Genomic DNA, 19837 nt, shown 5'->3' with positions numbered 1-19837 from the left:
AAATCATCCAAATTTCAAAATCTAAAAATCTCCTGAGAGGAGAGGTCAATACCTTTTCATTGATGTGCCTTACGACCCCTGTTGCTCCAAAATTTTGGGGGCCACGACCCCCCAAAAATTTTGGGGCTTTGGAGGGCCATGAGTCGAAAATTTCGAAAGGCAAGGGTATGTTTTGACTTCAGATTTGGATTCTACGCGAAAAGTTACGTAGAATTGTTATGGCGCATGGCCTGTTTGCTCAATTTTTTTTTTACCCCTTATTTTGTCCAAAAATACACGGCTTCTTATGGGGAAATGGGGTTCTTCAGTAATTTTTCATGGGGGAGCAACAGGGGTCATAAGGCACATCAAATTGACCTCTCCTCTCAGGAGATTTTTAGATTTTGAAATTTGGATGATTTGGCCGCTTACAGCGTCGAATTGAAATTTGCCCCAAAAATGCCCCATAACTCCAAAAAATGGGGGTTTAGGGAAAAAGTGCAAAGAACAAAATGTTCTTATTTTTTACCGTAGATTCCGAATCCAAAGTCAAAACATACCCTTCCCATTTGAAAATTGCGATAAACGGGGGGGCTCCCCCCCAAAACCCCCCCAAGGGGCTATTTTGGGGGGCTGAAAATATTTTCATTCGATTCTTTGGGGTCGATTTACCCTGAGAAAGTTTTGGTCCCAAAGCTCAATTCTCCGCCGTTTTCGAGAAAAATATGGTGGACGGGTGGTCTGGATCACCCTGTACAAAGAGGCAATAATGAGCAAAGAAAAGGATGAATGGTTAAAGGCTATGCAAACACAGTTTGAAAAGATTGCAGCTAATGAAACATGGGAATTAGTTAAAAGACCTCCAGACGAAGAGATTCTTGATATCGAATGGGTTTTCTCAAAGAAAGGAGACAATGTTTTTAAAGGCAGAATTGTAGTGAAAGGCTATAATTAAAGAGTCCTCGCTATGAATCTTAACTTGTATTTTATTGTGCTACAAACTAGTTTCCCTTCAAGGCTAATCTAGAGACAATTGCCCGTCTATAGCCGCAAAAATCATGAAAATCGGCCCGGTAGAACGCTGGAACTAGGCGTTACCAGTTACGCAAATTTAGGAGGTCTCGGAGCTTACAGTATAGACTAGTCAAACAAAAAATATTATCCCTTTTAATTCCATAAATGAAATTAATTATAAACGATTCATTTTCTAAAATGTAAAGAGAATTTCTCAATCTATACTAAAAGCTCCCAAACCTATTTTTGCATATCTGGTAACGCTTGGTTCCAGCATTCTACCGGGCCGATTTTCATGACTTTTGCGGCTATGGACAGGCAATTGTCTCTAGATGAGCCCGCTCTAATCAGATTTTAGAAATATGACCCGGGTTTTTTTCATTATGGAATACACCAGGGTGTTGAGGGGGGGGGGGGGGGGGGGAATTTGAAATTTGGCGGAAAATTGAACTAAGCGGGAAATTGTGAATCTTGGTCAGTTAGTAGGGTGGGATAAGTGAATCGAAGGTGTGCTCCTTTACTACAGACTATCCAAAAGTGACAAGACGCTCCGTTTCGTTTCGGTCTTGGCCTGAAGTTTGAAATGAATGCCGGTTTTCTCATTTGATTTTTATTAGTTCAATCGCTTCTGGCCAGAGGGAGATTCTACAAATGAGAGTCGGGTATTAAAATCTTTGAATTTTTTGTGGTCGTTCTTTCGTCGAAACGGGCCTAAGCGAGCACGAGGCGCCCTCTGGGGGTTGTTCCGCGAGGCGGCCAGGAGGCATGACCCTCTAGAATATCTAAATGGAGAGGGCATCCATAAATATTCAGTCCTCACTTAATATTTTTTTAAAGAAAAAAGGATATAACTGCACCTGAAAACGAAGCAAATTTCTGCAGTGGAAAAAGATACAAAACTGCTGATTATAGCTTCAAATTGCCTCTAAAGAACATCAAATTTTCAGCATTCTTCGAGGAGGCTCCCCCGACCCCCCGCTGGTGGGGAGAGTCCCCCCCACACACCCCAGGAAATCCACGGCTGTTTGGAAGGAGGATGCGAAGTAATGATTTAAGGGTGGGGGGGGGGGGGGGGTAATGACACCACCGCTTCACTAATGTTTACCACAAATCTACTTTCAAAAAAAATTTGTATCTCCGTAGGAGTGCCTTTGTGAAAGATAGTGCTTGCTTCTAAAGCAGTGCGCTTGCAGAAGATGTGACTCAATATATCTCTGCTCATGACCCAGTATTGAAAATTTGTAGCAAAGAGAAGTTCACAAATAATGCAATCATCTTGGGATGAGGCTTGGCTTACCTAAAACTGTTGGCCCCAGTAACTTGCTTGATAAATTCAGGAAGGGGCCTTCTTCAAAATTTGGGCAAACAGAGATTTCCAAGGTCCATAGACCTAGGTCAGTTCGTTAGCAAGATGTTCTTTGGAATTTCCCGATCTGGCGACAGATTACCCCGATTTGCTTTTTGGCGCGTATACGTAGTATACCGCCTTTGCGATCGTTTCGATCCCCCACTCGATACAATAACCGAGTCCCTTAGTTCCTTACCGGAAAGTGACTGCCGCGAACTTCTGAGATTTTCCAAAGCGTGTAAAAAGTTTACTAATCCGTCAATAATTATGATTTAACTTTTTTTGTCATTCTGGGGCTTTCTAGTTTAAGTATAATGAATACCAAGAGTCTATGTTACTTGGTTCTTTTTAAAAAAAAAAACCTAAGAATGCTCCGCGCTAATTTAAAAAATGCATATATAAGCAGAAACAAACGAACTGATTCGAGGATTGCTGAGCAGTTCAGCACTCTTCGAATGAGAATCTCACTCCTCCGTTTTGTTCAAAATGTTGCTTTGACAGATCTCCACACCCCTGTTAGGCTTTTTAAAATTTGGTACCACTGCTCTGATAGCCAGAGCCAGCCAGGGCAGCCGTAAGTGCAACCTGTGATGAGCCTTGAGACTCATTTGACCATTTGCCAAACGTGGCCCATACAGGAATCCACATACCTCTCTCTTCCCCACGCTCCTGATCACTGCGTCGGCGTCTCGACGAACAATAGCTAAGGGTTGGCCAGCGGCATATTCCCAAACCCCGCGTGAAATGTGAAAAATCTAGCCTTTCTTCAAAATCCTTAGCCGCTGCTTTCTGAGCCCTCCCGCGGTCGGCAGGAAGCTCTTCAGCAAGTAGCCTTGGTCAGTGCGGCCATCCTTTCTCCTTTCTCCCGTCTCGTCGTCTGATTGTCTTTTCAACCCTCCGGAATGAATGGGAGTGACCTCGCGGTCCACTCATTCTGTTTTCCAGAAAACATCGTCTTACTCCTCAATACAAGCCCTTCGCAGGGTTGTCATATGTTGAGTGCATTTTTAAATGCACCATTGACTTGTTCAAGAAAAACCGTGATTATTCGATCCATTTGGGATGATTTTTTCAGGTCAGAGTCAAATCATACCCTGTCTCTTACGAAATGGATTTCAAATACCGAACATCGATGATATTGATGCAGGCGGCGTGTTGCCTCCTAATTTGTCAGTGTCGAATTGTAGAGTGCCTATATTGAGAGGGTATGGCCACTGGGCCCCATTGAGAGGCTTAGGACCCAAAAATGGCGGTGCTTTGTTTTGGTTTTTGTGGATGGGAGGGGGGTCATTGCCAACTTTTGACGGTTATCACCAACCGCACTTGCTGCCAACCTTACTACATCCAAGATAATTTTTCTCAAAAATTGCACACGATTAGCCTTAAAAATATGTAAAGAAGTCGCAATAGTGCATTTGAGTAAATTTTTCGTTACGATAAGCAAAGAAAACTACATTTTGAGTCATTTTGCATTACATTAATTTATGGCGTCCGCCATTTTGGGGTCCTAAGGGCTCCATTCAGCCTAAGATGGCTGAGCCAATCAGAGGTGGTAACACCAGTGGCCATACTCTCTCAATATAAGTACTCTATCGAAGGGATGTTCGTACCTGATTTGATTCATTGCAATGTTTCCAAACATCGCAAAAAAATTTATCAACCTTGCTTTAAAACATCATTTTCATTTGAAATTTCAGTATTAATAGGTTTCTGCCTTCGTTCATTGAATATTAATGTCCAGTCTCTCAAATAACGAAGTTGAGTGATGAACTTTTTTTAGGGAACATTTTTATTTTTCATGTAAATTTCTATTCCTCTTTAATGGGGTTTTAATATCTCTCTTATTGGTTCGGGTGATACACCAAGTGCATATTCATCCTTGCAAATGCAGCGATTTGTTTTATAACTCATCTTCACCACCTGTTTATTGTTTATCCTTTCAAGCAAGGTGATAGGTTCTGCGCAGAACTATGAGTAAAAGAAAGGAAACATTTGAAAGAGTATGTTTTGTCTTTTGTTAAATTTATAGAGCGAATGCGCGTTTTTGAGCTAACATTTCTTTCGGAAGTACTATTTTTCTCTTTGTTTTATTAAATAAAATTTAAACACCTAATTTAGGTTCATCGACCAAAATGCACGGAATAGTCACCTTCCTTGCCTTGTTCGGTGAATCTGTCACGTTCGATGTCCTGATCTTGATTGAGAATCGATGCCCTTCAAAATGAGCAAAAATAACTCATTGGGTGCTCCTATTAAATTATTTTCATACCGTTTGCATGACACGTCTCATTTCTGAGTGAAATTCATCTTTTACGTTTAATTTAGACTTGTCGACTAGAAATACACGGAATAGTCACCTTCCTTGCCTTGTTCGGTGAATTTTTTTTCAAAAATGCACCCTTCCGCCTTTCAAATTTAGCCACCATCTTGAATTTGGGGCACTCCCTATAAGCAGGGGGACTGTTTTGACTTGAGACATGAAATTTACAACCAAAATTTCATAAGAATTGATACACCTCACTCTCATTTTTTACGCAAAAATCGAAGAAATTCACCCTCCTGCCTTTCAAATTTAGACGCCATCTTGGGTTTGGATCACCCCCTTTGACAGGGGAGCTGTTTTGACATCATTAATGAAATGCACGACCAAAATTACACAGGAAACGACACCTCACTTGCCCAATCACGTAAAAGTTGAAAAATGACCCTCTTGGATTTCAAATTTGGCTGCCATCTTGGATTTGGGTCACCCCCTTTGACCTAGAGGCTTTTTAGACTTCAGACATGAAATCTGCGACCAAAATTACATAGGAAATGATACCTCACATGACACTATAGGAACATTTTAAAATACCGAAATCCCATAGGCCCTTATTATGGCCGCCATTTTGAATGTTCGTCATTTTGGGGGGTGTTTCGGGGTCGGACCGTGGTAAACTTTTTATATGTTGTTCAGGAGGACCTACTGATGACGTCTACAGAGGAATAAATTGTTATGCAATTTGTTCCGGGTCAAACCGTATTTCTCCATGACTATACTTAAAGAAGCTTGTGAGATGCATATGCATTGTACTGCTCTAAAAATGATCAAAGAATTTTCCATCAGAAATGTTTTTTACAAAGAACAAATCGGCAAGCATAGTCAATAGACAAGTTTATTCATCATGCGATCAACGAAGGTGACGGCATGACTCTGCATTGCGAAATTTTCTGCATTAAAAAATATTTTCACTGCTTATAATTGAGGCATTTTTCAGTAAAATGACGTATGAGACGTCCAATGCTGCTAAGATTGTGTAACGTAGTTCTCTATCCGACTGTTTTGCTATTAATTTTTCGTTGAATCTGCTCCGAGTTTTTCCTGGCAATTGTGAGAACGTGCATTCACTGTGAATGAATTTCATTTGCCGCGAACGATATGAAACTTGCACAATCATAGCAGCATAGCGAGCTATATTCGCCCTTTTGCCGAAAAAGTCCTCAAATTGGAGGGAGTTAAACAGAAAGGAACCAAGCCACATCGGGATCGAACCGGGAAAAAGAGGTTTAAAGTTTGGCTCCTGCATAAGACTCAATGTAAAAGATAAACTTCAAGTTCAATTTCTGCAAAATTTGCTCCAACAAAAACTTTGAATTTTTGGCGATAGATAGTAGAGCAGTGGTTGAGTTCAAAACCACTCATAACTCAATTTTTTCCAAAATGTGGGTTGGTTCCTTTCTGCTTAACTCAGTCCAATTCTGCTTTTAAAAATATTTTTACTGCATAGAAAAGCCAAAAGTGGAACCTTGGTTTGTTCAAAAGATGAGGGACCAGCCTGAGCCAAGCCGAGCCGCAGCTGGTGCAGAGGAGTCTCAGACCCGCACAAGGGGCTGTGGTTGGGGTCTAAACTGGATTTCACATTCAACGTGGGGTTTGGGAATATGCCGCCCAGCGCGGCCGGGATCCTCAGTCCCTCGCCCAATTACTTACGCTTGATTAACCATTTTACTGTCATGCTAGGATTCATCCAATTTTCAAAAAAAAATTGTTTCGCGTGTACTTAGCAATTTTTTCCTTACTTTCCGTTAAAACACAAATAAAAAGAGGCATCATTCATAAAAATCGGCCGAATAGAAGAGAAGTTACAGTATTCGAAATCCGAAGAAATCAACGAAACCTCGATTTTTCCATACCAAAAATAAAATGAAGGGGAAGAAAGAAATATATAAATTACAATTAAATATAATTGACCTCAGAATTTGACAAGCAATTCAATTATATAACGGAGCAAAAATTGGGAGAAATTACAAAAAATTCGCCCCTTGCAAGGGGCTTTTTGGTAAGAATTTTGACCTGAAGACAAGGGTTGAATAGCAGCAGTACTCCATACAATACACGGTGTGCCCGAACGAGTTAAACATTTTTTATACGTCCAAATCGAAAAATCTTTATATTTTTAACTACAGTGTCTCTTGAGCCGTTGAAGCCCCCCCCCCCCCCAAAAAAAAAATTCCGTCGAGATTCTGGATCGTAAAGGCGCTTTAAAGGTATTCTGGGGCTATAATAGCTAAATCACCGGCAGTGAGTCTCGTTTCATTGTTAAAAATAAATTGACTCCGTAGTTTAATGCCTTAGTTTCTCACATACGATTATTTTAAGCACTCGAACATTATACCACCAATTTTTGCCATGGCGGGGTGATTTCCTGAGAGACGATAGTATCACGAATTTTTCATAGAACCCTTCCAAAATGGCTTGCTATTTGGGCAGCCGATTCGGCCATCGAACCGGGGTTTAAATGGAAGCTGATAATAAAACAAAGCTCTGAGAAAAATATGGAGATGAAAATAGGAACGGTTTCCAAGTAACGAGGAGAGGCGGGCAAAGCGACTAACATCCAATCTAATTTTTGCCGTTTTTCTGTTGAATTGATGTTGCCGCGGACTTCTGACTGTGTCTACACATGGCTTCTGTTCAGCATATCGATACATAAGTATTTTCACGCGTAAAATCTAATTTTCACGTCAGGGAGTCGACATATTTCGATTTTTTCGATTTTATTCGGAAAATTGATAGTTTTTCGGGATTGAAATTACTTGTTATTGTTCCATGAAAAATAAATGCACCCAAAATGACTATAGCATATTGACTTTTAAATATTTGCATCCACAAAATTGATTTGTAAATTCAATGAGTGGGTACATCGACCTGGTATATCAAGTCTCTGCGATTTTTTACGGCATATCGGTAGATTTTCGGGATGTAGATTGCTTACTTTCAATTCATGAATGAAGAAAGCATGGACATATGGTTGAACTTCTTTGCATGGAAGGACGTTTAAAATAACAAATCAAGGTACATTTAATACAATTGCATTTATATCAAGTCAATTTCTTTTCAATAATATAACGGGATTTATACTACCGGTGATTTGGATATTTTAGCCCCAAAACACCTTTAGATCGACTTTATCTTTCAGGATTTCGACAGAATTTTTCCTTTCTTGGCTTAAATTATTCCGTAGCACTTTTCTTCAAGAATCTGATAAGATTTGGCTTGAGGCAGATCAAAAAACTTAAACTCGTTCGAATGGCTTTCTACATTCACAATACACGGTCTCATCAAGGTGCGTCGTTGACCTCGCGGTGTTGGATCGTGAATTCTCTTGTTGTGCTGCTTGCCTGTTTTGAAATCTCTGTACCTAAATGAAAACTAAAGGGGTTGATATGTGCAAGTTAATGATGCGTCTTATCAACATATTGTGTTGGAGTTCACTGCTTGTTCACTACTTTTCAAAGATTTCCCCGATTTGTGCTGCTCTGTTGCATAGATCCTCCCCAATCTGCATAAGAGCAATGTAAACGGATCTGTGGAACAGCAGAGTGAAACAAGGAAATCAGGGGGATCTGTTGGCAATGTGGACAGCCCTCACCCAGGGGTGCACTGGGCCCCTTAAAGGGGCGAGGGACAGACACTTTAAGGGCGTCACCACAGGGGGGGGTCCTCCCCCGGAAAATGTTAAAAAACATAACCTTTTTAGGCGCCCTCTTACATCTTTATTGTTGCATGATAATTATTATTTTTTTCATTTTCTGGAAACCAATAGAGCGCCAGGGCGCCTGGGCGGGAGGGCGCACCGGGACAAGTCCCGGTGTCCCGATGGGCCAGTACACCCCTGATTTGCAGAGATTATAACACTTGACTTTCCTGACAAGACTGACATAGGCCTATCGGCCTTGGAATTTTCTACAGGTCTACTCCAGGTGGACAGGCAAATCAGCCCTTAAAGCTTACGTCCGGTTTTGTTGAATGACATCCTTCTCTACGGGGTTTCAATTGCTGATGGTTTCAGGAAGGTACCGTCTCCCCGGTAATGAACCTTTTTCAAGCTTATCATTCAACCATACCTAATAGGTTTGGTTCAACCAAAAATATTTTGGAAGGACAATTTTTTTTTCTCCTGGAAGCTAAGTACTGGGTCACTTCAATTTGCCTATCCTCCTAAGTCAGACTGGAAACTCAATTGTAAATTGCAAAACTAAACACTCTTAAGAATATCATGCCATTGTAAATTGATTAGTAACATGCTTCGTCACACAATAGTGTGTTCTCTACTATTGCAGGGGACGAATTTTGACGGTCCTTCCACCGTACATAAATATACTTAGGACGAGTCTCGACTACACTTAAGTCCGGCTTAGCGCTTCTGATTGGCAGGTGGTGCGGTTAAAACTCATCAGTTGATGTTACACTCCATGTGAACAAGCCGAAAAATTTAGTCCCAGGGATGTGGTAATAACATTGAGATCATACTTCTCAGGAAAGAGTTCTGAACAAGTAAGTCTACGGGTGATTTCCCGATAAGAGGAATAGTCGTGTCGCCATGGGTTATAAATGACTTGGGATAAAACGATTGAGAACCAAGTTGATCAATCAATAGACATAATGTCTCTGAACTTATCCATGCTAAAAAGTATGATAAATTATGATTGTATTTAATAATAGAAGACTTAAAAGGCCAAAAATGTCCGGTCGGGCATGTGTCGCCAACCACGATTTTAAAGCAAAAGAGCAATTTGCAATAGGAAATCTGTACTGATTATGGATTCTTCAGTAATATTTGCCGCAAAGCAACTTTAATGTTCAAGAAAATTGCCATTTGTAACTGAAATGTTTATTTTTAAGCGAGAAAAGTCATCAGAAAGAATGTCGCCACATTGTGCAACGTATTTTTGCAATTGTATTGAGAGTAGAGTTTATCTCGCTACATGGGACCAGGAGTTTCAAACCTGTCATCAAATTGTTTGCTGAAGTCTTCTCAACCAAACAATAATAAGTCAGCTTCTTCTATAACCAAAACTAATTATTATGAAAACCAATGATTTAAAGGTCTGTAGCACTAACTACATGCTACACAAAATCTTCAATTTAATATTATTAAGCTAAAAGGAAGTCTTCAAAGTTTAGATAACTTTTAAGGCAGCATTAATTCCACCTCACATCTCAAGAATTGCCAAGCTTCATCTTCTGTATCATCTTTTATTTCACATTTTCAAGTGTTGGTTGTAATCGACCCGATTTGGCAGTGCCATCATGTTTCCGTGGACCTCCAGCAGTCCTGTGGAAGGAGCTAATACTTGTGATTCAATGGCTTGTTTGTCAATCACACTAACTTTGTACTAAATCAAAATAGTCGGTACCAAAGCTGGAAAAGGAAGTTTAATGCCTTTAAAATGAAATAGTGAAATTTGTTTAGGATTGGTGCACTTTTATTTTGAGGATTGCGTTTATCAGGGATATTCCCTACCACCGATCCACGAAAAACCTGCCCACGGCCAAACTCGGTGAACCACCTAACGAAGTCAGCAATGTTTACTTTTGTGTTTTCTTTGCTCCTCTCGCTCCTTAGGGTGAAATGTAATTTACGAATTATTATTATCCATTTGTAACTTTATTCCTCATTTGTATGTGCGTTTGTGAGTTTTTTTAAACATTTCCACGTTTCATCCTCGGCTTCTTAGAATTAAATTGAGCCTCTTCAATCAGTATTCGAGGTTCTTCTGCGTGGGTTTAAGAAAGATCGCGCAACGCTCTCTGAACCTGACCACAGCTGCTCATCTTTAGGTAAGTGATTTTATAATTCTTGTAATGTCAGTATAGTTCTCAACCCTGTGGTCAACATCCATGCCATTTTTTGGGTGATTGTCTCCTGAAGTTCCACTTGGCTCCCTGATTTTTGAGATGAGAAAGGATCAATTCCCTGGAATGCCTTAATCATTTAATCCTGTTGCCGTTATGTGATTAGCCTGGGCTCTAGGAAAGCTGAAGAGAAGTCCAAACCACCTGAGTGTGGTGTTAACTTCAGCCTGCTCATTTTGTTGATTTTGAAAAATCAGGAACGGTTTTCCCAATTTTTAAGTCGTTTACACTCAGTTCATTTTAGAAGATTCTGCCTACCTTCTAGTTTTATTAAAGCTTGAGAAAATTAATTAACAACTTTTGAGTTGATCTACTTTATAAATTATTCATCCTGATTTAGTAGTTTGCATCCTTCATGTTCATTTTGACTGTAGAAAAACTTATGTGTTCGACTGAAACCCATTCCATGCAGACTCTAAGCTGCACATATTTCAAACTCTCGAAAATTCGAAATCCTCGAAATATGACCTGCATTCCGTCTCATTCTATAATTTTGTGAACTCTCGAAAGAACTCTATCTGTGAGCTTGGCAGGAACCGAACTTTCCATCTCTCTAGCACGACTTGATCTTTCATGGAACCTAACCTTGTTAGCTCATCATCATCCTCTCCCTCTTTGTTTCAAGTATATAATATTCTGATTTCTTGACACATTTTAGTGAATGAGTGTCAGACTAAGACAGTATATCTACTGCCTATACTTTACGCTAGCTTCAAAATCGTCTGCCTCAAGGGGTAAACACGGATGTCAGATCTGATCTGAGATCTTGCACAGCTAGTTTTGCAGAAAACCTGTACCTATTCACACTTGGTGAAGCCAGGACTACACAACTTTGAAGGTAGAAAAGGGATGCTTTTTCCTGTATTTGCCAGGTTTGCCAGCTTTACCATGTGCCTCATAATCATATCGACGGCCAAATGTTTTTTGCTTTTCTACCAATAAAGTTAGTGTTTTCAACAAAGATCAATGGCTGAGGCTAAATGCAATCAAGGAAATTTATCCGAAACAATAAAATGGCCCACCGTATAACTTATTTAACTAATCCATTTTATTTTCATTTTCAGAGTGGACAAACCTGCTATTTCTATTTCATACCTTACTTCATTCCTGTTGGTTCAATCACAATGGGAACAACATCAATCGTAACTGTGATGAGCTCCCAATAGTCAATGTATCTAAGGTTTGCCGTTTGGGCAAAAAGATATTCTAACAGAGGAAAAAAAATGATCAAGAAAAAATATTCTGGGCACCAATAAAAATAAATACATGATTGAGAAAAAATATTCAGGACTAAAAAAAAGAAAGTGGTCGTGAAAAAATAATCGGGCCCGAGAATAAAAATTAATGTTGTCCAACATTCTTGAAACATTTGTTTTTGTTGATGAAAAATAATTATTCTCGGAACACTTACGGCCATGTTGCCGGGTTGTGCAATGATTCGGAAGAAATTTTTGTGAGATGGGTAGTAGCCGGTACAGAATAGCCAACCTTTGAACACACACTGACCCACAATGATGCAGAGACGCACCCGTAGACAACATAGATCGTTATAATTTGCCTGTTTCTTCTGTATGAAGGTATTTCTTGTTGTCTTGATAAATACTCGACTCAGTGTAGGCTATATAATTTCCACTTTGTCCTCTTCAGAGGTAGAGAATGCAATTAAAGACAGGTGAATCTCTGGTGTGATACTACTTAATGTATTGGTAGTATGTAAGTCCAGAATATACTGGCGGGTGGTTCAAAACAGGCACAGGTGCTCCCTACTGCTCATCTGTGCCACTCGCTCCCTTACATTTATCGTATCTTAAATATTTGCCGGGGAAATCCAAAAAGAAGCTAAGTACAACTACGGACCATCTGTATGGATATTATGCTCATAGTCCTGGTTGCCACTCTAGATTACGACAGTTGGTGCAACTAGTTTTGCTACTAGCCATCTCACTAAAGTCCTCTTCTCTTTATTCCACAGTGCGGCAACGTGACGGTGGAGCATCGAATATATAATTTTGTTTATGAGAAAATAAAATTGATGAAAAAAATATAATTGAGCGAAACAAAAATAGTCAGCCCAGAATATGTTTTCTCGGCAATTATTTTTTTTTTTCAGTCCCGAATGTTTTTTCTCACTCATTTTCTTTTTTTTCTCAGATAGTTAATCTTTTTGCCCAAACGGCAAACAATAGTATCTTCGGTGTGATTACGATGGATTGGAACCCGATAAATCCCAACAAGAAATAATTTCTCATAAATGTTTGTCCGCTGTTTTGTACCAAATTTAATTATTTGGAAGAATGTTTCAAAGATTTTCAAAAACTGTTTATAACTACCAACAAGTATTTATTTATTTATTTTGTTCCTATGATTACTACTCCATTTTTAATATTGAGTATGAATAAAGCTTCTTTTGTTCGTGAAATTTTCCTCTCAACGTATGCTTTTCCAATTGTACTTACTGTTTATTTCCATGGAGACAGGTACCAATGCGTATCATTAGTAAAAAAGGATTCATACAAATATTCTCTTTTATAACAACCAAAGCCATGTTCTTTTCAAGGCAAGCTGGTTGACAGTAGTTCAGTTCTGCATCACGTATATACCTAATTAATGTCCTTTTGAGTTTCTCTGAAAATATTTTATACCTACTTACCTAACCTTTTATGGATTAAATGAGGCAGCTACAGCTACCTACACAAGTAGGTGTCAAATTGCAGTGCCATGCAACATGAAAGAATGGCAACATCTTGAGAAAAAAAAATTGTTCATTGAGACTTGCGACATCTCAATGCTATCATGTTTTCATGGCTTTAAATGTTGTTTTTAACGACTAATTTTCATCGTAAAATTTAGGACATTGAAAGAAAACACCTGTTATTTAGCCATCCTGGTGGTTTCAGATCATACGCATGTTTTTTCTGCTTCCCTTAAGGACAACAAAAAAACATATCACCTCCCCTTTCAGCAGCAGATGAAATGATCCCCGAATTAACTCCCTTGTGGACGTTAAAAGAAAATTTACAATGGACCATCCAACGTTTCCAGCTTGTGCAAATATGTTTTCTACTTTTCCTGCATGATGACAGTACTTAAAACGTGCACAATTGAACAAAAAATCGCTGATTTTTCAACTACTTATGATGAGTAGCTAAAAAAACCAAGGCGGATAAAGAATGGTGGTCGCATCTCGTACCCTCTTGACGTCACGATTGTAAACAAACCCAACTGCGGAGGGTTTGAGGTTTACGCTGCAATCTGACGCTACAAGGTATTGGTATTGTATAGTCACTTGTTCATTGTAAGTATTTCTGGCGTTGATAGCCCGAATTTAAAGTGAAATTACTGCGGTGTATTTTATTTTGCTATCTTTATCAGTAAATAATTTAAAAACCGTGAGAGATTTTATTTTATTTTTATTTTATTTTATTTTTTTTTATTTTTTTTTTAATATTTCTTATTTTCTCCATGGATACCTGATTATCAATATAATTTTTCGGGGGATCCCCCGAACCTCCTTATCTGGGGGGAGTCCTCCCCTTGTTTGTCAGAAATCCCCGACCCCCTCTCCGTTTTTCCAATTTTCACACTTGTCTCCCAAATTTCCGAAAGTACAAATTTCTCCTTGAAGCATCAAAAAGAAGAACGATTGGACGTTATTTCCAAATTTTTAAGGAAAAACTACCGCATTACAGCTCTCAAAAATCCGAAATATACTAAGTCCAAAATGATAGGTCCAGTTTCTTCAGAAAGTTGCACATGTGCGTGAAGGAACGAGAACATCGGGTACATTTCTTTAAACACAAATTTCAGCCAGAAATATTAAACATTAGAATGATTGTAACTTCCTTGCAAATTCTCAGTAAAAATTTTAACTCAGACTACGATCTGAAAGCGTTTCATTAGGAAGGAAAATTCATAATTCCGTTTGGAAGTTGTATGAGCCTCGCGCCGCGGCATCGCATCGGGTACACTTCGGGTACATTTCAAATCTCGCGGTAAAAGCCCGTACCCTCTGCACGTCACACATGTTCAAGATGGCAGCCAAAATCGAAATGCGACCACCATTCTTTATCCGCCTTGAAAAAAACGAAAATCAATAGATCCGTCTAAATCGGAACAAAACAATTTTTTTCAGTTTTTTCATAATGTTCTAAGTACACTTCACTATGTCCATTTCATCCACTGCTGGATAGAAAGGGAGGACTAATAACGCTCTGATGACGATGTCCACATGTTATCCTGTGAATATTTTGCGGATTTAACGAATATCCTGAGATCATCCCGACAATATTCTGTGGACTTTTCAAGCATTTTTTCAAATATCCCGAGGATATCCTCGCACAATATTTTGGGGATTTTCAGATATCCCCAGAATATTCTAGGGATTTCGTTTTGTCTGTCACGAAAATGTTCTGAGAATGTTATATTCTCATAACATTTTCAGAACATTTTGAATTTGCCTCGAAATATTATCAGAACGATCACAGAATATTAGGCTGCTGACTGGGTAGCACGGTTAGAAATCATTTCCCCAGGATGATCTTGGGCTCATATTAAAGCTTAGAGTGTCTAGTTTTAGGTAGTACTTATAGGTTTGAGGTCCTAACAACAATGCCCAAAAGCACAGGGTCAAAATTACAAAACAAAAAGGCTGGGGAAAAAAGGGGATTTACATCGAAAAATCATCATAAAGTGGTCATAAATCATTATTTTTTTCTACTTTTACATTTCTGGTTATAGTATTTTTTGCGCTGAATCCAACGCAAAAAAAAAAATTGCCATAACATGTACCGTTCAAAAGTTACAAACATTCAAAAATTTGGACTTTGACCCCCTCCCCCCTCCGTTCCCCGAGGTTTAGGGCAGAAAACGGGCCATTTTCGGGCTTCTCAGATGACCTTCTATCAGCCCCCAAGATATGACACGATTCCCCGATGGAGGGGGGGGGGGGGGGGGGGGGTAAAAACGCCGATTTTGAATAAAGTCCTTCATCTCGCGGCGGAAGAGTAGGAACGGCAGGAAAAATTATAGATATTGGAAGGATGGTGGTTGGTGGGCCGAGTATGCAGCGGAGCAGGTTTTTGATGGATCCATGGTAGGGAATATCTCTGAAAAACGCGATCCTCTTTTATTTTAAAGGTGTCGTAAATTTAAGCTATTCCTGTTAACGTGAAATCACCCCTGCGCACACATGGTGTAGTTGCAGCTTGGTAGAGGTGTCATCAGCTAAGTTGACGGTTGTTTACTTTCGGTTTGCAAGCCCCAACAACAAATTTGGCCCTCTGAACAAAGCAGCGTTTGCTACTATCCACACTGAAGACATCAGTCTCATGATCGTGTTGTAAAAAAAATACTTATCAGTTATGATTAGCGACTTTTTCTTGGTTGTGATTTCTGAGAGACTAAAAAGTAAAGTATTACAAGGTTTGAAAGTACTAAAGAACTTATCTAAGCTTGTGTTCTTGCTTCTGAGAGAGTCAGATGTTTTCATGTGGATAGTAGTGACGTGAAAACGCCTGCAAACCAAAAGTAAACAACAGTCAACTTAGCTGAAGACACCTCTACTGCTTCCATTAGAGTACTGCTTCAATTCCTGGGTTTTGGAATATTTCCTGAGAATTTCAAAGCATTATACCTTGCTGAGATACATCAGGTATGTGCACACAATATTAGACAAAAAAACACTTCCAAATGGCTCCAAAAGTATGGTCGGAAAGAATACCTATCATCCCAGATTGGTCTGCCTTTCAATGTGCAATGTTCACTCGGAATGAACTAATGGAGTTGCACCAAAGGGTTTCTTTATCAAATTCAGTGCACTAACACCTGATGTACTGCGAAACTTGGAAATTCTTAAGAAATGTCCTGAAATCCTGAAATTAATAACTACTCCGCATCCCTCTCCAAAGTGCTGAGGAACCCCAAGTTACCTTAAAATAAACCTATAGATGCAGTTAATAAAACTACAAATTGGAAGAAGAGGTTCAAATGGACTTACAACGACGATGACGCGAAATTGGGTGCTTCTTTGTCTTTCCATTTCCATCAAATTTCTGTAGAAGGCGGAACTAGAGTACCTGTATAGGGAGAGTAGCGACAGATCTGAAACTCCGAAAGTCCATCAGGCCTTCACCGATGCCTCCGCGAATAAAGTTAGGGCCCAAAAGGGCAGCCAACCTATGAATTTCGAATGTCCAGAGCGATTTACAAATACAATTGTTACGAACCGTCGTTTAGAAAGCATGTATTTGGTTTACTTTTTGCATAAATTTACTTATTTTTGCGAAAGAACGCTCATTTATGTACATTCTTAGCCATCTTGGTTAGAATTGAAATCTGTAGGCTGGCAGTGAAATTTTGTGTGTTAGAAGTTGCTCAGAAGGGTGGCTGCACTTAGAGTCCTTTATACCCAGAGTAACGACAACTCGATTATCAGCTGACTGGCAGCCGACCTATGGAACGCCGTTAGTGTCAAAACCCTTTTCTTGCGCGCGCGGAATTTTTTCTGGCGCGCGGAAAGAAAAAACCCGTTTTCGATGAAAATCTCTGAATTTCCGGATTCCGCGCCGGTTTTCGATATATTTGCGCCGTTTGTGTCAAAACTATTTTTTCCGGCGCGGCGCTCCAAATCAGTTCCGCGCGCGGAATTTTCGATGTATCGATTCCTGCTCGCCGCCGGCGCGGCGCTCCGAAATCTGTTCCGCGCGCAGAATTTTCGATATATCGATTCCTGCTCGCCGACTGTTTTTTCCGGCGCTACACCAGAAAATAATTCCGCGCGCCACTTTTTCGATTTATCGATTTTTCTGCGCGCGGAGAATATTATCTCTCTTTTGAACGATTTCCATTATCGATCCTCTGCGTGCCCCTGCCGTTGCCGTATGTGGGTCGTGTAAACAAACGCAGATTGATAACACAAATGATCCAAACAACTCGAAATCTCTTAATTTTAATTAATTTAAATCCATTTTCGACTTCAACCAAGCATTTGGCAATAATATTCATCGTATTTTACAACCTGGAGCCACGGCCTATCGGCTCATTTTAAGGTGCATTCTGAAAATCAGTTTTACAAGTCCAATGTCCAAACCCAGACTTTCTTCTTTTACTTTTTTTTAACCATTCTCTTTTCACTTTCGCCTCAAATCAAATGTTTTGCAGTTTTTTTATCTTAAGTAAGTGGTCCTGAATTCATTCAAGAGTTAGAAGTTCACGATTTATTTAGTATTATAGCCTTTTGACCTCTTAAGCTTTATCGATATGATCTCATGTAGTTCGAGGTTTCTTTGGCCCAAACCAAGTGATTACTTACACATCTGATGTGAGTCTTATGGCTCTTCAAATTCGCAGTGTAAAATTAAATCAGAGACTACAGTTACTTAATCCAGTTCTGCTCTCTTGTTCAATGTTTGTCATAAGTGTTTGCTCGTGTCTGTTCTTTATAAATGACCACTGTAGTGCGTATACACAGTTATGCTATCGGTACAGGTATTATTTCTTGTTTTCTACAGTCAGGACTTTCTCTTAAGCGCAATAATTTACCAAAGAAATTCACCTAGTTGCGTAAATAATTTGGTGTATAGATATTCTGTTAATGTCTCCTTGCGGTGATGCAAAGTTTCTGAGATCTGTCATAAGTGGATTTTGCATTTAGACGGTCACTCTTGCCTGATAAAATTACTGCTCTAGCAGCTTCAAATTTATACTTTGATCTCTGATTCATCACTAAATGACACTCGTGCGGTGTCATTTATCTTTAATCAGTTCAAAGCTATTTCGACAATGAATCATCAAAGGTCCGATCGAAGAAGGAATTTTCTGGTGAGTGCTGCGGCTGAACCGACATCACAACTCAACTTTCAAAAGCATCAACTTATAAAAATTTATGAGGAAGTGGTAATGGTAAGTGGAAATCATGGTAGTGCTCGCTTCTTTCTTAAGCAAATTGTGCGCTCAAAATTTCAAAATCTACTCACCTGCATGTATATTTGAAGAGAAATACGACATGATATGTAGCAGGCTACACTTCATCTATTAATAATACGTAAATTTGTCTTCAGAGCATTCTTAGGAAACTTCCACAATTTTTAGTTTTGTTCCTGAGAGAAAATTTTGAGATAACTCTGCTGGTATTCCCAGTGTCTTTTCAGAAATTTTGTACTTCGTAGGTATCATCAAATACTTAAGTATCAACAGATATTGTACAAGATAGAAAATTTATTTGAGGATTCCTGCTAGTATGTTGTGTTTCCTGCAGCAACAAGGCTCATCACATTTCATGGAATGAAGTAATCAAAAACTACTTACTTACCTACAGCTTGGTCAGTTTCATGTCTTTCTAGAGTGAAGAAAATATTTTTTTTCTCTCTATTTAAGAATTCAGGGTGAATCAAACCTGTCGAACAAAAATTTTAATAAAATGCCTTTGTTCAAAAACACCTAAGAATCATTTCAATTGTAAAGATGCCGACGATTCTGGTTAAAAGTCCGAAAGTCGGCTGATTTACTGAATTTCTCAGGTACAGACGGATGGAAGGATTTTGAAAAGACATAGAATTACATCCTCCCATAAGAATAAGTCAGGAACATGGTTAAGGTTATCTGGGGATGACATTTGTAACATTTCGTTGCATGATTTTATAATCGAAGAGAAACAGAAAGTCTGAAACTTTGTAAATCTACGTACATGGTTTTCTAGTTAGGCTATGACATCGATATGCTCGTTTTGTTATCAATTAATCTCCACAAAGGTAAGCATACCTACAAACACTGTTCCACAAGAGATACGAATGTAACTTGTGATACCTAAGTGACTTTACAAATCTTACCTGTTAAACTACCAGCTACCTGATTATTGAAACTATGTCAGCCCGATATGAAAAGACATAGCCCTATCTTCTCCATGTAATATATCGGAATTTGTTGTCTTGTCGGGTTGCTCTAAGCCTTCAATAATCGGCCTGCTGATGAGTTGCAAAATATTTCCACTTCCAGACGAATGATCATGTCTTGGTTGATGCTTTCGATAGTAGAGTTGTGATGTCGGTTCAGCCGCAGCACTCACCAGAAAATTCCTTCTTCGATCGGACCTTTGATGATTCATTGTCGAAATAGCTTTGAACTGATTAAAGATAAATGACACCGCACGAGTGTCATTTAGTGATGAATCAGAGATCAAAGTATAAATTTGAAGCTGCTAGAGCAGTAATTTTATCAGGCAAGAGTGACCGTCTAAATGCAAAATCCACTTATGACAGATCTCAGAAACTTTGCATCACCGCAAGGAGACATTAACAGAATATCTATACACCAAATTATTT

The 19837-nt window shown here is 39.1% G+C and overlaps 1 protein-coding gene across 1 annotated transcript in view; it reads right to left on the bottom strand.

The window, feature by feature from the left end:
• stc (nuclear transcription factor, X-box binding stc) overlaps positions 1-16879 on the bottom strand; it is a 134201-nt gene extending 117322 nt beyond the window's left edge. Inside the window, exon 1 of the mRNA XM_072297281.1 lies at positions 16516-16879. The gene's annotated coding sequence lies outside the window, so the exon portion shown is untranslated. The remainder of the gene's footprint in view (positions 1-16515) is intronic.
• Positions 16880-19837: the final 2958 nt, after the last annotated feature.

The sequence above is a fragment of the Bemisia tabaci genome, chromosome 2 (genome assembly GCF_918797505.1).
Source record: "Bemisia tabaci chromosome 2, PGI_BMITA_v3".
Classification (NCBI taxonomy): domain Eukaryota; kingdom Metazoa; phylum Arthropoda; class Insecta; order Hemiptera; family Aleyrodidae; genus Bemisia; species Bemisia tabaci.
The sequence above is the reverse complement of the archived record's forward strand: the minus strand, read 5'-3'. Positions and strand labels throughout refer to the sequence as shown.